Source organism: Dasypus novemcinctus, chromosome 9, assembly GCF_030445035.2.
Source record: "Dasypus novemcinctus isolate mDasNov1 chromosome 9, mDasNov1.1.hap2, whole genome shotgun sequence".
NCBI lineage: Eukaryota > Metazoa > Chordata > Mammalia > Cingulata > Dasypodidae > Dasypus > Dasypus novemcinctus.
In genome coordinates this window covers 67,372,927-67,389,123 of record NC_080681.1, presented here as the reverse complement: position 1 = coordinate 67,389,123, position 16,197 = coordinate 67,372,927, and positions in this window count along the sequence as shown.

Here is a 16,197-nt window from a genome sequence, read left to right as displayed (position 1 = left end):
AAAATGGCAAGAGCGGTGCACAGAGGGCAGGACAGGAGTTCACAGGTGAGAGAGTGCAGAAGAAAGTTCAGGCCTGGTGCCTGCCTTTTTGAACTGTTGATTATCCCACCCTTTTGGCAGGGGAGGAGTTCCAGCTACTTACTGTTTTAATTGCTTATTTCTCCCATCAATCTCTCAGGAGGGCCCACTGATAAAGTCCTTGGGAATATTCAGGACTTCTCTTGACTTCTGGAGGAAGTATTCTGAGTGACAGAATCTTGGGGAGGGTCTTCCAGCAGCCATCTTGGGGTTATTGATGTCCACGTGGACTTCTTGCCAGGCTCCAGATCCATCCATTAATTCCCTATCTTACTAGCCTGCTTCACCACTTCATTACAGTCAGATAATGGACCTTCTTTTGTTTCACACATCACACAAGGGGTCACCATAAATTTAGGAATACATTGGAGACTGCATATTCCTTACAGACCACAGTCATCAGGAAATGTAGAGAGAATGAATGGGCTAGTCAAACAACATTTAACTAAATTAACCATGCTAGTACAAATCCCTTGGACCAAGTTACTACCTTTAGCCCTATTAAAAATCTGCACAGTGCCCCGAAAACCATATTTTCTGAGTCCTTTTCAAAATAATGTATGGACAACCTTTTCTACTTTCAAATGTTCCCCCTCGACAGTCTGATTTTGACCAAGCTATCACTGAACTCACACAAACATACTCCTTCCTGCAGCAACTAGCAGATTCTACTCTCCCAGCAACAGAGAACACAGTACCCACTTTACCTATAAGTCCTGATGACTGGGTAGACATCAAAACACTATATCCCAAACCTCTAACTCCAGTGTGGATGGGCCCTTTACTTGTCCTTTTAACAACAACAACTGCAGCAAAACTTTTCAACCATCCCTCCTGGGTGCCTTTTCCAGGTTGAAACCAGCACCACCACTGCCAGATTTTTCTGCCCTAAGCCTTGGCATCACGAACCAGCCTGACCAACTGAACTCTTCAGTTAAGTGTTTCTGTGAGCCCTTAGAAGACCTGTGAGTAAAAATCCTAAAAGAACCCAAAATTCATGTCACACGACGCTAAAACCTTCTGTAGAATTTTGTTAGAATATCTTACTTGGATGCTGCACAGATCGTTACGTTGACCAATATTTAAATATTATCTGGGATCTCTGGCTAGAGGGAGATTTTTCTGACTTCGAGACTGAAGAAATACTGCTCTTCTCCTTTGTCACTATAACCGTCCTTTACTCTGAATCATGAATCCTTTATACTTCTTCCTCATCCACTGCCTCACCATATCCACTTTACAAACCACTCCGTACCATCCCCTAACATATACTATCCAATCTATAGCTTTGGTCACTAACCACTCCAATTGCTGGATTTGTCCCAAACACACTCATGCTGAAACCATCTCCCTATTAGTGTTCCCTCTTAGTCCTGAAACCCTAGTAAGTGTCCTCCCTCAAAACACTGGTTTCGGAGGCTGCTGGGTTACTACCCCCTCCTCCATCTTTACCTGAATATGAAGATATCCTTATTCTCCAGCAGGCTTTAAACTATTTGCAAAAGGAAGACAATTCACGTTTTATTGGAATACTCACCTTCATGGATAAACTCTTCTTATGTTTCAAACACATTTCATCCTGATCCTATGCAACTAACTTGGGACACATCTCTTCTCACTTTTGTAATCACACTATTATTTTCAATACAACCTCCTTAACTTGGCAAACCAACTCAAAAATCACTATAAAACACCTAAATTCTACACTAATATGTAATGACAGTTGTATTAATTGAAAAATACTACCTAAGTTTAGCAAAAAAACCTATAGGGAGGATGTCTTGTGTTTCAATAGCTCATACCAAAAGAAAGAACTATTGGAATTGGCATTCAGTCTGGACAACTAAATAACTCTGTCTGGTCAGAAGCTTAAAAAGAACCCAAAAAACTTCTTTACCTTTCTATTCAGAAACCTTTTATGCCAAACCCATCTCACTTACAACCCATCCAAATCATACTATTCTCCACTGTGTGCATGTGGTATATGGTGGTACCCAAATCTTCCAAGTTCCTAGTCATCCCAAGGCTTACTTTATTCCTTCTGGTCCCGCCACTGCTTTAACCCTGGCAGGAAAAGGATTTTATTTTCTTTGTGGTAACTCAACATATTTGGTTTTGCCGGTAAGCTGGACAGGAACCTGTACCATTGTATCTATAATCCCTAATGCTACTGTCCTCCAACCACAAGACATGGCCACCTCTGGCTTAATCCCCAATCTTGGCTCCTTCCTTTCCCCAAAACATGAACACAGAAAAAGACACTCTTTGGGTAATCCAGAGTTTGGTTACCATGCACATGATAACCCAATCCTAGAAAAACCCAGAATAAGGCAGACTATCTTCTGCAGGCTTTTCTGGTTCTCTGGAATTCCTCTCCTAGAACAAGCTATTTTAAACATCTCCTTACAACTACAACTATCCTGGAATGCCACAGTACAAGCAATTAATAATCAACAAGCGGAAATCAATAGCCTAGCCTCAGGATCATTCAAAATTGAAGAGCCCTTGACATTCTTACTAGCAGCCAGAGATACATATGCTACTCTTAATGAAACCTATTGTTTCTACATAAATAAGTCTGGACAAGTAGAAGAAAACCTAAAAGTCCTAAAGGAAAACATTGAAATTATTCAGAGAGCAAGAGATGAAAATTACAGAAGTCAATTCTGACTCTCTTCTTTCCTCTCATATATATTTTTTCACCTTTAAGAGCTATACTAACATCCCTAATAACCCCATTAATAATTATTTTTCTCCTTCTCATTATATATTTTGTCATAACTTATAAAATTATGTGGGACAGAATGTAAACTATAATGTAAACTATATAACCCATGGTTAGTGGCACTGCTTCAATATGTGTTCATCAACTGGTGGTCATTATCTACTGATACATGCGAGGTCCAGGGTTTAATCCCTGCCCCCAGTACTTAAAAAAAGGGGAGGGGGACAGTTCAACTGGAAGATGTAAGAATTATAATTATATATGCACCTAACACAAGAGTCCCAAAATATATGATGGATATACTGACGGGTTAGAAGGGAGACATCGATGGTTCTAGATTAATTTTTATACACCACTTTCAAAAATGGGTAGAATATCTAGTCAGAAGATTAATAAGGAAATACAAGATTTGAATAATACTCTAAATCAGCAGACCTAACAGACATATATGGAACACTTCATCCAATAACAACAGAATACACCTTCTTCTGGAGTCCTCACCAATCATTCTTCAGGATAAACCACATTTTAGGTCACAAAATTAGTCTCAAAAATTTCAAAAATATTGAAATCATACAATGTATCTTCTCTGATCGCAATAGAATGAAGCTAGAAATCAATAACAGAGGGAGAAATGGAAAATTTTTAAATATGTAAATTAAACAACATACTCTTAAATAGTTAATGGGTTAAAGAGGAAATCACAAGCAAAATCAAGAAATATACTGAGTCCAGTGAAAATGAAAATACAACATACAAACTTTTGGGATGCAGTGATAGCAATGCTGAGAGGGAAATTTCTAACTCTACTGCCCATTGTAAATAAAGAGAGTCTTCAAATCAGAGATCTAGCCTCAAAAACTGGAAGAACCAGGAAAAAAAGAGCATACTAAACTCAAAGGAAGCAGAAGGAAAGAAATAACAAATATTAGAGAGGAGAAAAAATGAAATAGAAAATAAAAAACCAATAGAGAGAATCAATGAAACCAAAAGTTGGTTATTTGAAAAGATTAAAAAAAAAAAAAATCAACAAATCTTTAGCCAGACTAACAGAGAAAAAAAGAGAGAGGATACAAATAAGGAAAACCAGAAATGGAAAGGGGGATGTTACTTCTCACCCCACTGAAAAAAAAAGTCTATAAAAGGATATTATGAACAACTGAATGCCAGTAAATTAGAAAACCAAGATGAAATGGACAAATTATTAGAAACACACAAACTACTTAAATTGACTCAAGAAGAAATAGATCTCAACAAGCAATTACTAGTAAAGAGATTGGATCAGTAATAAAAAATCTCCCAACAAAGAAAAGCCAAGGACTAGATGGTTTCATAGGGAAGTTCTACCAAACATTCCAAGAAGATATAACTCCAATTTTACTCAAACTCTTCCAAAAAATTGAAGAGGACATATTCTTTAATTCATTCTACAAGGCCAACATCACCCTCATACCAAAGCCAGATAAAGATACCACAAGGGGAGCTGGGCCATGCGCAGAGCTGATGCATGTAAGGAGTGCCATGCCATGCAGGGGTGTCCCCCGCATAGGGGAGCCCCACATGCAAGGAGTGTGCCCCATAAGGAGAGCCGCCCAGAGTGAAAGAAAATGCAGCCTGCCTAAGAATGGTGCCACCCACACGGAGAGCTAACACAAGGTGACGCAATAAAAAGAAACACAGATTCCTGAGCCGCTGACAACAACAGAAGCAGACAAAGAAGAAGACGCAGCAAATAGACACAGAGAACAGACAACCGGGTCAGGGGGTTGGGGGTAAGGGGAGAGAAATAAATAAATTAATTAATCTTAAAAAAAAAAGATACCACAAGAAAAGAAAACTACAGACCAATATCTCTTATAAATTTATATGCAAAAATCCTCAACAAAATACTAGCAAATTGAATCCAACAGCATGTAAAAAATTATACACCATTATCAAGTAGGATTTATCCCTGGTATGCAAGGTTGGTTCAATATAAGGAAATCAATTAATGTAAAACATCACATTAACACAATGAAGGAAAAAGAACACATGATCATCTCGATGCAGAAAAGGCATTTGACAAAATCTAGCACTTCTTGATAAAACACTTAGAACACTAGGAATAGAAGGAAACTTCCTCAACATAATAAAGAGCATATATGAAAAGCCCACAGGTAAGATCCTACTAAATGGTGAAAGATGAAAGCTTTCCCTCTAAGATGGGGAACAAGACAAGGATGCCCACTGTCACTACTTGTATTACTCAAGGGTTCTCCAGGGAAACAGAGCTGATAAGAAATATCTGTAAATATTATGAGATTTTATAAAATTGTCTCATGCAATTATGGGAATGCACAAGTCCAAATTCCATAGGGAAGACCTCCAGCTGGGAACTCCAGTGAAAGTTTTAAATGAATTCCCCAGGAGAAGCTGGCTGGCTGAAGCAGAGATGAAAATTCTCTTCTGTGACTGCTGAAATAATCACTTCTCCTTTAAAGGCCTTCAACTGATTGGATATGTCTTCTCTCATTGCTGAAGGTCATCTCCTCAGTTTATCAGAGGAGTAATCAGACATAAATGCCATCAACTTACTGATGATTTAAGTCCATGAAATGTCCTCACAGTAACAATTAGGAAATGCCTGCTTAAACACTTGGGCACCATTACCTGGTCAAGTTGACACATGAACCTAACCATCAGAGTCCACTACTTGTCAACATGGCAACCATACACATCACCTTAAATCACACTTAAACTCTAAAAAAAAAAATCAATGACATTTTCCACCTAACAATATACAACAGTCCTGTGTACAACTGGAAATGCACTAAATCTCTGCAGAATAGGGTGGAAACTCTTGGGTAATATTCACTCTTAAACTTGCTGTCCTATAACTTAAATACTATGACATGAAACCAAAACAAATTATGTTATATGATAAGGGTATCAGTTAGGGAAGAAAGCAAAGACATCTTATTTATGTACATATACAAACATAATCATAAAACAAGGAAGAAATATTCATAACCATTACAGTTCTCATTTCTGTAACTGGTCACATGATCATAGTTCATATTTATCAGTACTTTTTCCCACTAACCATTCCATTTTCCCTTTATCCTTAGCAAGCACCTCAGCTGGCCATTGTTCCTTGCCTGGTGGGGTGACCCAAACCTTCATTCCTAAAGTTTCTGGGCCATAGGTAGTCCTGCCTGGATTGGGTTGTTGCAGTTTTCCATTGACTTTAAACCCAGGGCATGTTAATATTTAGAGATGCCCTAGGACAAGGGTTCTTAACCTTTTTTGTTCCACGGATTCCTTTGCCAGTTTGGTGAAAACCATGGACCCCTTACTAAATCCATTTATTAAGTACTGTGAAGTACTTAATAAATATATGACACCTGCACCAACACGTCCCCACAAGAATAATGCTTTTTTAATTTCAAACTCACAGACCCCTTGTTAAGAACCCCAGCCCTAGGGGACCTCCTGTATTCCAGACAAACTCTTCTTTACTTCCATTGTGTAGCTGCAGCCCTATTTCCCCTTGATAATCAGAAGCAATCACCCCAGCCAGTACAATAATTCCCTTCTTTCCCTGTTGATTCAGAGGTATAAGAAGCCCAGAGTGGCCAGCTAGCTGTCTTGACTTCCAAATCAGAGTCTCCTGGTGGAAGCACTCCTCCTTTTGCAACTAAGACCTGTAGACCAGCAGAACTTAAGGTTGCAGGGACAGAAAACAAACATTTTTCTAGTGGATCACTAGGGGGTAATATTGAGTGAAGCTTACTCCCATTTCCACCCCTGGGTTCTTGGACTTGTGAGTCCTGGCTATGGGAGAAACAGCACCCATAGAATGGATATTATTTAGAGCATACACAGTCTTCTGGAGAACATTGTCCCAACTCTGCAAGGTATTGTCATCTAGTTGGCATCAGAATTGAGTCTGCAAAAGGCCATTCCACGGTTCTATTAATCCAGCTACTTCAGAATGATAGGGAAAATGGTAAGACCAGTGAATTCCATGAGCATGTGCCCATTCAGTGGGTTCTTTAATCAGAAGCAATGCTGTGTGGAATACTGTGAAGGTGGAAAAGGCATTCTGTAAGTCCATGCATGGTAAAGTTTTGGCAGAAGCATTGCATGCAGGGTAGGCAAACCCATATCTGGAGTACATGTCAGTTATAGTTAGAACAAATCACTACACCTTCCATGAAGGAAGTGGTCCAAGTAATCAACCCGCTACCTGCAGCCAGCTGATCACCTTTAAGAATGGTGCCGCATTGAGGATGAGTGTGGGTCTCTGCTGCTGGCAGATTGAACACTAAGCAGTGGCTGTAATTAGGTCAGCCTTGGTGAGTAGAAGTCCATGTTGCTTAGCCTACGCATTACCTCCATCCCTAATCAGATGGCCGCTTTGTTATTGAGCCCATTCAGCAGTGACAGGAGAGGCCATCTTATCTACTGGATTATTAAAAATTTCCCCTGCTGAAGTCATCCTCTGGTGAGCATTTACATGGGACACAAATATCTTCATGCGTTTTGCCTACTCAGAAAGGTCTATTCACATACTTCTTCCCAAGACTTTTTTCACAAAAGTTTTCCAATCATGTTCCTTCCAAGTCCCTGACCATCCAGCCAAACCAATGATGATGGCCCATGAATCAGTGTACAAATGCACCTCTGATCACTTCTCCTTCCAAGAAAAATGAACAACCAGGTGCACTGCTCAGAGTTCTGTCCACTGGGAGGATTTCCCCTCACCACAGTCCTTCAGGAATGTTCCAGAATAGGGCTGTGGCATTGCAGCTGTCCCCTTTCAGGTGGTACCTACTAAGAGTGCAGAACCATTTGTAAACCAGGCCCTAGTTTTCTATTCTTAAGTCAACTGATTGTAAGGATGTCCCGAGGAAAGACCATAGCTGTGGTCTGGAAAAGTGCAGGTAATGTGGCAGGAGTAGGGGCCATGGGCATTTGGGCCACTTCCTCATGTAACTTACTTGTGCCTTCAGGAATGGCTGGAGCCCTATCTTGTATATATCCTTTTCATTTTATGATGGAGTGCTGCTGCGCATGCCTGCCTTTATAGTTTGGTGGGTCAGACAATACCCAGCTCATGATAGGCAACTCAGTTCTCGTGGTAACTTGGTGGCCCATGGTTAAGCATTCAGTCTCTACTGTGGCCCAGTAGCAGGCCAAAAGCTGTTTATCAAAAGGAGAGTAGTTATCTGCAGAGGATGACAGGGCTTTGCTCCCAAATCCTTATGGTCTGCATTGTGATTCTTCTATAGGAGCCTGCCAAAGGCTCCAGACAGCATCTCTATTTGACACTGACACTTCCATCACCATTGGATCTGCTGGATCATATGGCCCAAGTGGCAGTGCAGCTTGTTCAGCACCCTGTACCTGTCACGGGGCCTCTCTTGTTCTGGACCCCACTCAAAAATAGAAGCTTTTCTGGTTACTTGGTAAATAGGCCAGGGTAGCACACCCAAATGAGGAATATGTTGTCTCCAAAATCCAAAGACGCCAACTATGCATTGTGCCTCTCTTTTGGTCATAGGAAGGGCCATATGCAACAGCTTATATCTTTTACCTTAGAAGGATATCTCAACTTGCCCCATACCACTGCACATCCAGAAACTTCACTGAGATATACTTTGTTGAGTTTTCTCCCATTCTCTGATACACAATGCCTTATCAATAAGTCTAGAGTAGTTGCTACTTCTTGCTTACTAGGTCCAATCATCCACATAATGGACAATGTCTTGTTGGAGGGAGAGATTGTCAGGGTCCCTTTGGACAAGATTATGACAGGGTTGGAGAGTTGATAGATCCCTAAGGTAGGACATTAGAGAAATATTGTTGGCTTTTCTAGCTGAAAGAAAACAGTTTTTGATAGTCCTTATTAACAGAAATTGAGAATAAAGCATTTGCCAGATCGATAGCTGCATACCAGGCACCAGGGGATCTGTTTATTTGCTCAAGCAATGATACCACTTCTGGAACAGCAGCTACAATTGGAGTCACCACCTGGTTAAGTTTTAAATTATCCACCATCATCTTCCAAGAACCATCAGTTTTCTACATGGCCAAATAGAAGAGTTGCATGGTGATGTGGTAGGAATCACTATCCCTACATCCTTCAAATCTTGATGGTGTTACTAATCTCTGCAATCCCTCCAGCAATCTGGTATTGATTTTCATTTATTATTTTTCTGCAAGAGCAGTCTAGTGGCTTCCATTTGGCCTTACCTACCATAATAGCCCTTATTCCACAAGTCAGAGAGCCAATGTGATGATTCTGCCCCTTGCTGAATATGTCTATTCCAATTATGGATCTGGCACTAGAAATATAACTAGAGAATAGTTCCAGAGACACACTGGACCCACTGTAAGATGGGCTGAGCTAAAACTCCTTCAGTCACTTGACCTTCATAAGCCGCTACTCTGGGCTGGCAGACCACAGTGATATTTTGGTTCTTCTGGAATTAATGTCAGTTCAGAGCTAGGGACTAATTAAAATGTCTGATCATTTCCTTTTCCCCAGTGCATAGTTACCCTGGTAAAAGACTGTAGGTCCCTTTGGGAAAGGCTAGGAGGAAGAGTCACAGTATAAATTTTGGCAATGTAACAAGGTCCTTCCTCAAGGGGACCTGGCCTTCCCCTCATTTAAGGAACTCTGGGTCTGCAAACTGTTTCAAGTCTAGGAATTGGTTAAGGTGACTTGACTCTTGTTTTTGTAACTCAAGTTAGGCTTTTGTTCCCTTGGCCTAGTATTCTTTTGATATACAAATCAAGTAGGAATTTAGTAAATTGCCTACCTATTTTGCTTTTAGGTTCCCCATGATCTTTTTTTTTTTTTAATTTATTTTTCTCCATTCCCTGCCCCTCCCCCCCCCCCCCAAGGTGTCTGCTCTCTGTGTCCATTCGCTGGGTGTTCTTCTGTGTCCTCTTGTATTCTTTGTTAGCAGCACTGGGAATCTATGTCTCTTTCTGTTGCGTCAGCTCTCTATATGTGTGGCGCCACTCCTGGGCAGGTTGCACTTTTTTCGCACTGGGCGACTCTCCTTACAGGGCCCACTCCTTGCGTGTGGGTCTCCCCTATGCGGGGGACACCCCTGTGTGGCACGGCACTCCTTACACACATCAGCACTGCATGTGGGCTAGCTCTTTACATGGGTCAGGAGGCCCTGGGTTTGAACTCTGGACCTCCCATGTGGTAGGCAGATGCTCTATCCGTTGAGCCAAATCTGCTTCCCCCCATTATCTTCTAGACAACACCATAGTTCTCTGTACATCAGCCTGTTTGACTGCTACTTTGAATCTACTGTCCATTGTGTAGCCAGCCCACCTTGTCTTTGGGGATTAAGTGTTGCCACTTGGCTTCTGCCAACCTGGGATCCAACTATCTCCATTGTGTTTAAGGATTCCAGTTCAGTGATAACAGTTCCCATAGCAATATCTGACCTACAGAGAAGAGCTACCACAAAACTCTTCAGGAAAGAGGGGCTTAACCTCACGAATTTATTCCTAATAGTCCTGCTGAAAGTTGTGTCCTCTGGACATTCCTGGGGTGGATAAGCAGGTCTTACATGATAAATCCACTATAACTTTTCAATCTCTCTAAGCCTTTGGATCTCCTCATCTACATTATATTAGGGTAGTTCTGGCCTTTTGACTTCAGGTAATGTCACCCACCTCTTTGGTCCATATTTCAGCCAATCACCTGAAAATTGTTAGAAGCCTTTCTAACCCATCGAGGTACAACACTGAATCCAAAATCTCTGCTTAGTGGGTGCTTATCAATAAATTAAACTTAATCCGACTTTATATTCTTTCCCCCATTATCCCACACCCTTAATATCCATTCTCAGACATATTCCCTTGATTTCTGTCTACATTAATTAGAAAACTCATGCAGTTCTTTTGGAGTATAGTGTACCATCTCATGGGTCACTTTGTACTTCACCATTTGGGGCCTGTTGGGACTTCAGTCTATTTATAGGTCTGGAAGAAAAGAGGGGGTAGTGGAGGTTGATCATGAGATGAATTCAAAGTGTTTTGCACACAAATTACCTCAGGACATTCTGTTGCAGTTTCACCAGATGAAACCGGATGAATCTCTTTAGTCAGTCCTGAGGGCTGTTTCCCCAAGGGAGGTGACTACAGGTTTATCAGGCACATATGGCTAATCTTTCTAAGTAGAGGTTGGATGGCAGATTCCTAAGGGCAGACTAGAGGTCAGGAAGCTGTTTCCTCAGAGAAGGCAGGTGGTCTGGTGGCTGTTTCCTCAGGCTGACAATAATAGGTTTATTTGGCAAAGACTCAGCAGAATCTAGGGTTTCAATGTCCCCACAGCCACCATTATCAACCCAAATATTGCCATTCCAATTTTCAGTAATCCTTTCCTTTCCAGTCATTGCCCTCATTGTAACTGCCGACAGTCTGCAAGTTTGAGGATTTAGTTTACGTTGTTGTAATTCAGTCTCTTGCACAATGAGATTCTGGGTCTGGTTTTCAGAGATCTCAAGTCTATGGCTACATGAAATAAGATTTTCTTTCAGTGCACATGTAGAAACCTTCATGTCATTCATGTGGTGCTTAAGTTGCAAATTTGAAACCTTCAGCTTGTTGCTTTCTTTTATAACCATATTCATCATAATTTTTTTATCCATGTTTTTTATTTATTTTTTTAATTCATTTTTTAAAATATTACATTAAAAAAATATGAGGTCCCCATGTACCCCCCTATTCATCATATTTAGAAACAACCAACAAACATCATTATCCCTTTGAACTCCAAAAAACTCTGTTAAGGTATCAAAAATACTCCCAGCCAAAAACTTGCCTCTTATAAGCAATGGAGTGGCTGAATTCAGTGGTAATATTTTGCATATCTGTATTGCCATTTAATTGTTTGAAATAGAGTCATTACTGCCTCTGAGTCTAATAAAAGTAGAGAGCCAATTCCAAAAACCCCTGAACCAATTCAGAAATCCCATTTTTAGGATTCTGTTTCTCAAGAACCACTCCAAATACCAAAGTTGTGCTAGTCAGGGTCCTCTTGGGAAACAGAACCTACAGGAAATGTCTGTAAATATTAACAGATTTTATAAAATTGTCTCACACAACTTTGGGGATGCACAAGTTCAAATCCCATAGGACTGGCTGCTAGCTGGGAATGCCAATGAAGGTTTTTGATGAATTCCCCAGGAGAGGCTGGCTGGCTGAAGTAGAGATGAAAATTCTCTCTTCTGATTGCTGAAATCATCACCTCTCCTTTTAAAGCCTTCAGTTGACTGGATAAGACATCTCTCATTGTAAAGGCAGTATCCTCAGTTGATAGTATATGTAATCAGCCATAAGGGCACTCAATTTACTAATTAGTTAAGTCCATGAAATGTACTCACAGTAATAATTAAGCCAGTGCTTACTTGAACAAATGACTGGGCACCCTTACCTGGACAATTTGACACATGAACCCAACCATCATATTGGTCAAAACAGCATGGTACTATCACAAAGATAGATATATACACCAATGAAATCAAATTGAGAGTTCAGCAACAGACCCTTATATCTATAGCCAGTTGATTTTGACAGGCATGCCAAGACCACTCATTTTGGAAATAATAATCTCTTCAACAAATAGTGCTGGGAGTACTGGACATCCATATGCAAAAGCATTAAGGAGGACCCCTATCTCACATCATACACAAAACTAACTAAAAATGGATCAAAGGCCTAAATATAAGAGGACTATAAAACTCCTGGAAGAAAATGGAGGGAAGCATCTTCATGGTCTTGTGTTAAGCAACGATTTCTTAGACTTTGTACAAAAAAGCACAAGCAACAAAATAAAAATAGATAAATGGGGCCTCATCAAAATGAACTTTTGAGCATTAAAGGACTTTATTACGAAAGTGAAAAGGCAACCTACTCATTGGGAAAAAATATTTGGAAACCACATATCCAAGTTTAATATCCATAATATATAAAGAAATCCTATAATTCGACAATAAAAAGACAAACTGACCAATTAAAAAGTGGGCAAAAGACTTGAATAGATATTTCTCCAAAGAGGATACACAAATTGCTAAAAGCACAGGAAAAGATACTCAACATCACTAGCTATTAGGGAAATGCAAATCACAACGTGATACCATTTCACACCCACTTGAATTGCTACTATTTTTTTAAAAATCAGGAAATTACAGGTGTTGGAGAGGATGTGAAGAAGTAGGAATACTCATTCATTGCTGGTCAGAATGTAAAATGGTGCAGCCACTGTTGAAGACTTGGCAGTTCTTCAGAAACCTAAGTATAGACTTATTATATGACCCGGCAATCCCTCTACTAGAAGTTAGGGAGGAGTTGCCTTGGCCCTCTCCCCAGTAGGAGTGGGCCTCCCCTACCGGGAGGTCAGATGTGTCAGGTCCCATGGGTAAGGCCGACTTCCCCAGCATTTGACCCCATGGTCATGTATATACTCAAAAGAATTGGAAGAAGGGACTCGAACAGATACTTGCACACTGATCTTCATAGCAGCATTATTCACAAGTGCCAAAAGAAGGAAGCAACCCAAGTGTACATCAACTCATGAAAAGATAAGGATATATGGTATATACGTACAATGGAATATTATTCAGTGGTAAAAAGGAATGGAGTCCTGATACATGCAGTGTGGATGAACTGTGAAGATTCTGCTGAGTGAAATAAGCCAGACACCAGAGGACAAATACTGTATGATCTCCCTGATATGAAACAAATTCCTATAGTTAGAATCTAGTACATAGGTTACTAGGGGCTGGATTGGGGGTTGGGAATGGGAAGTTAATGCTTAATTAGTACAGAATATCTATTTAGGTTGATGGTAAAGTTTTGGAAATGGATGGTGGTGGTGTTAGCACAATGTTGTGAGTATAATTAACAGCACTGAATTATATACATGTATGTGCTTAAAAGGGGGAAGTTCAGGTCGCATATATGTTACCAGAATAAAAATTAAAAGATAAAACATAGAACTGAACAAAACAGTGAACCCCAGTGTAAATGATGGACTGTAGGTAATAGTACAATTCTCTTTCATTAATTATAACACATTTGACACACTAATGCAAGGTGTTAATAATAGTGTGGTATGGGGAAACAATATACCCTAATGTAAACTATGGACTGTAGTTAATGGTACAATTTTAAGTATTCTTTCTTCAGTTGTAACAAGTGTAAGGAGAGCAGAGCAAATTGTAAACAATAAATTTACAATTTAGAATGCTCTATTTTTTACTGATTCTTCTGTAAATCTACAACTTCTCTAAGAAATTTTTTAAAAAATCACAGCTATTCACTGAAGAGGTATCTCTGTGGTTAACTGTGGATGCAATTCTACCATAAGACAGGCAAATGGATTAGAGAATTACTGGAGAGCCATTCTGCCCTGTTATTCGGTATTTTATGATGACTTGACATGGAAAAGCAGAAATCTGAACTTAAACGAAATAGTAAATTAAGAGAGCCATCTACTGGCAGCTCATTGAAATCTGTTTAATTCATTAGGTTTCTATGCCAAATAGCCTCCTACAAGTAATTCAGTGATTAACTTTATGAATAAATCTAACTTGATCAAACTTCACGCTATATTTTATATGAAAAATGATTTTTTATTATATTAGTTACGATTTGGAACACAGATATCCATCTTTAGGAATTATTTTTGAAATTGAACCTACTTGACTGTAAACTAAGAATGATGAGAACAGGGTATAGGATATTTATGAAAATGAACGTAGTAAGAGCAGACACTATGTGCCTGGCGCTGGTCTAAGCACTCTACTTATATTAATTATTGTAATCTTCACAGCAACCTTATGAGGTAGGTACTATTATTATTCTCATTTTGCAGATGAGGAAAGTGGGCACAGAGAAGTTGGGCAACTTGTCCAAAGTTGTGCAGCTAATGTGTCAGAACTTGGATCAGGATTCAAGTAATTTGGCTTCTTAGTCTATACTCTTAACTATAACTCAACACAAATTATTCAGTTCATATTATATAATCAGCACTGTTATCCTTGTAGAGATGTAAAGACAAATTTTAAAAACCTACATTTAGCCAAGATGAAAGATACGAATACAGATAATTTTTGCATTTCAAAATTTCAGTATAATGTGTTAATTGAAGTATGTAAAGGTTCCCTGAGGGACTCGGCTCAGCCTGATGAAGGAAGATGAAGAGGAGAGTAGCTGGTATGGTGTCCTTTTCATACCACCAACTACCCTGAAATATGATTGCCTGTTTACTTGTTGTTTTAGTTTGCTAAAGGCTGCTAATGCAAAATACCAGAAATGGGTTGGCTTTTATAATGGGAATTTATTAGGTTGAAAGCTTACAGTTCTGAGGCTGTGAAAATGTCCAAATCAAAGCATCATCAGAGATGGTGTCTCATCAAAGGTCTGCTGCTGGAGGTCTGGACTCCTGCTACATGGAGAGGCAAAATGGTGGCTGGTTTCTGCTTTCTCCTCAGGCTCATTTTCTTTTTGAACTCAGCTGTGGGAAATGAGGCACATGGCTCCTCTCACTGCCAGTCCACTGCTCTCTTCCCTCTCCTCTAGACCTTGTCTCTTCAGCTTCGAGCTGCTCCGTGGGTCTAGACCCTTGGTAACCTCTTTCCATGCCTTTCTGCTTCACTGATTCCAGCCTTCGGTCTCCAGGACCTTTCCTTGTGTTTCTAAGGCTTTTATCCTGTCTCTGCTTTTAGTCCTCTGTTTATCAAGGACTCTAGTAAGAGGATTAGGACTCAATCTGGGTTCCTCAACCTGATCAAAGGCCTTTACCTGACGCAATCTAACAAAAAAGTCCCTTAACCAAATCTAAGCAAAAGGTCCCACATACAATAGGCTTACAAGCACAAGAATGGGTTACTTTAAGAACATAGTTTTCTAGGGGTCCACAAAACACAAACCAGCACACTTTTCTAGACTGCAGGCTCCCCAAAGTCAGGCACTATGTCTGCTTTATTCCTTATACTGGACCTCATTAAATATTTGTTTAATGAATGGCATTAGTATAGCTTAGAATAAAACGTGAGGCATAGAGTGATCAGATATCAGGCAGGAGGAGTGTGCATCCGTCATACCTGGGAACTATTTTGTTGAACTGCTCTGCTCCCCTTACATTATCTCACATTTTCCATAGGTTCAAAACTTCCATGTCTTTAGATCTTTTTCCAGAACTTCAGGGAGGAAATTCCAAATGCCTGCCTGGGGTTCCTCCCTGGATATCTTGAGGGCACCTAAGACTTAGCATGTCATTTTCAAAATGGAATGCATTTTCTTCTCTGTCAACAAATCTGTTTCTTTACCTGCATTCTCCTTCTTAATCAAGATATAATTAATGTATCAAAAAATTAACC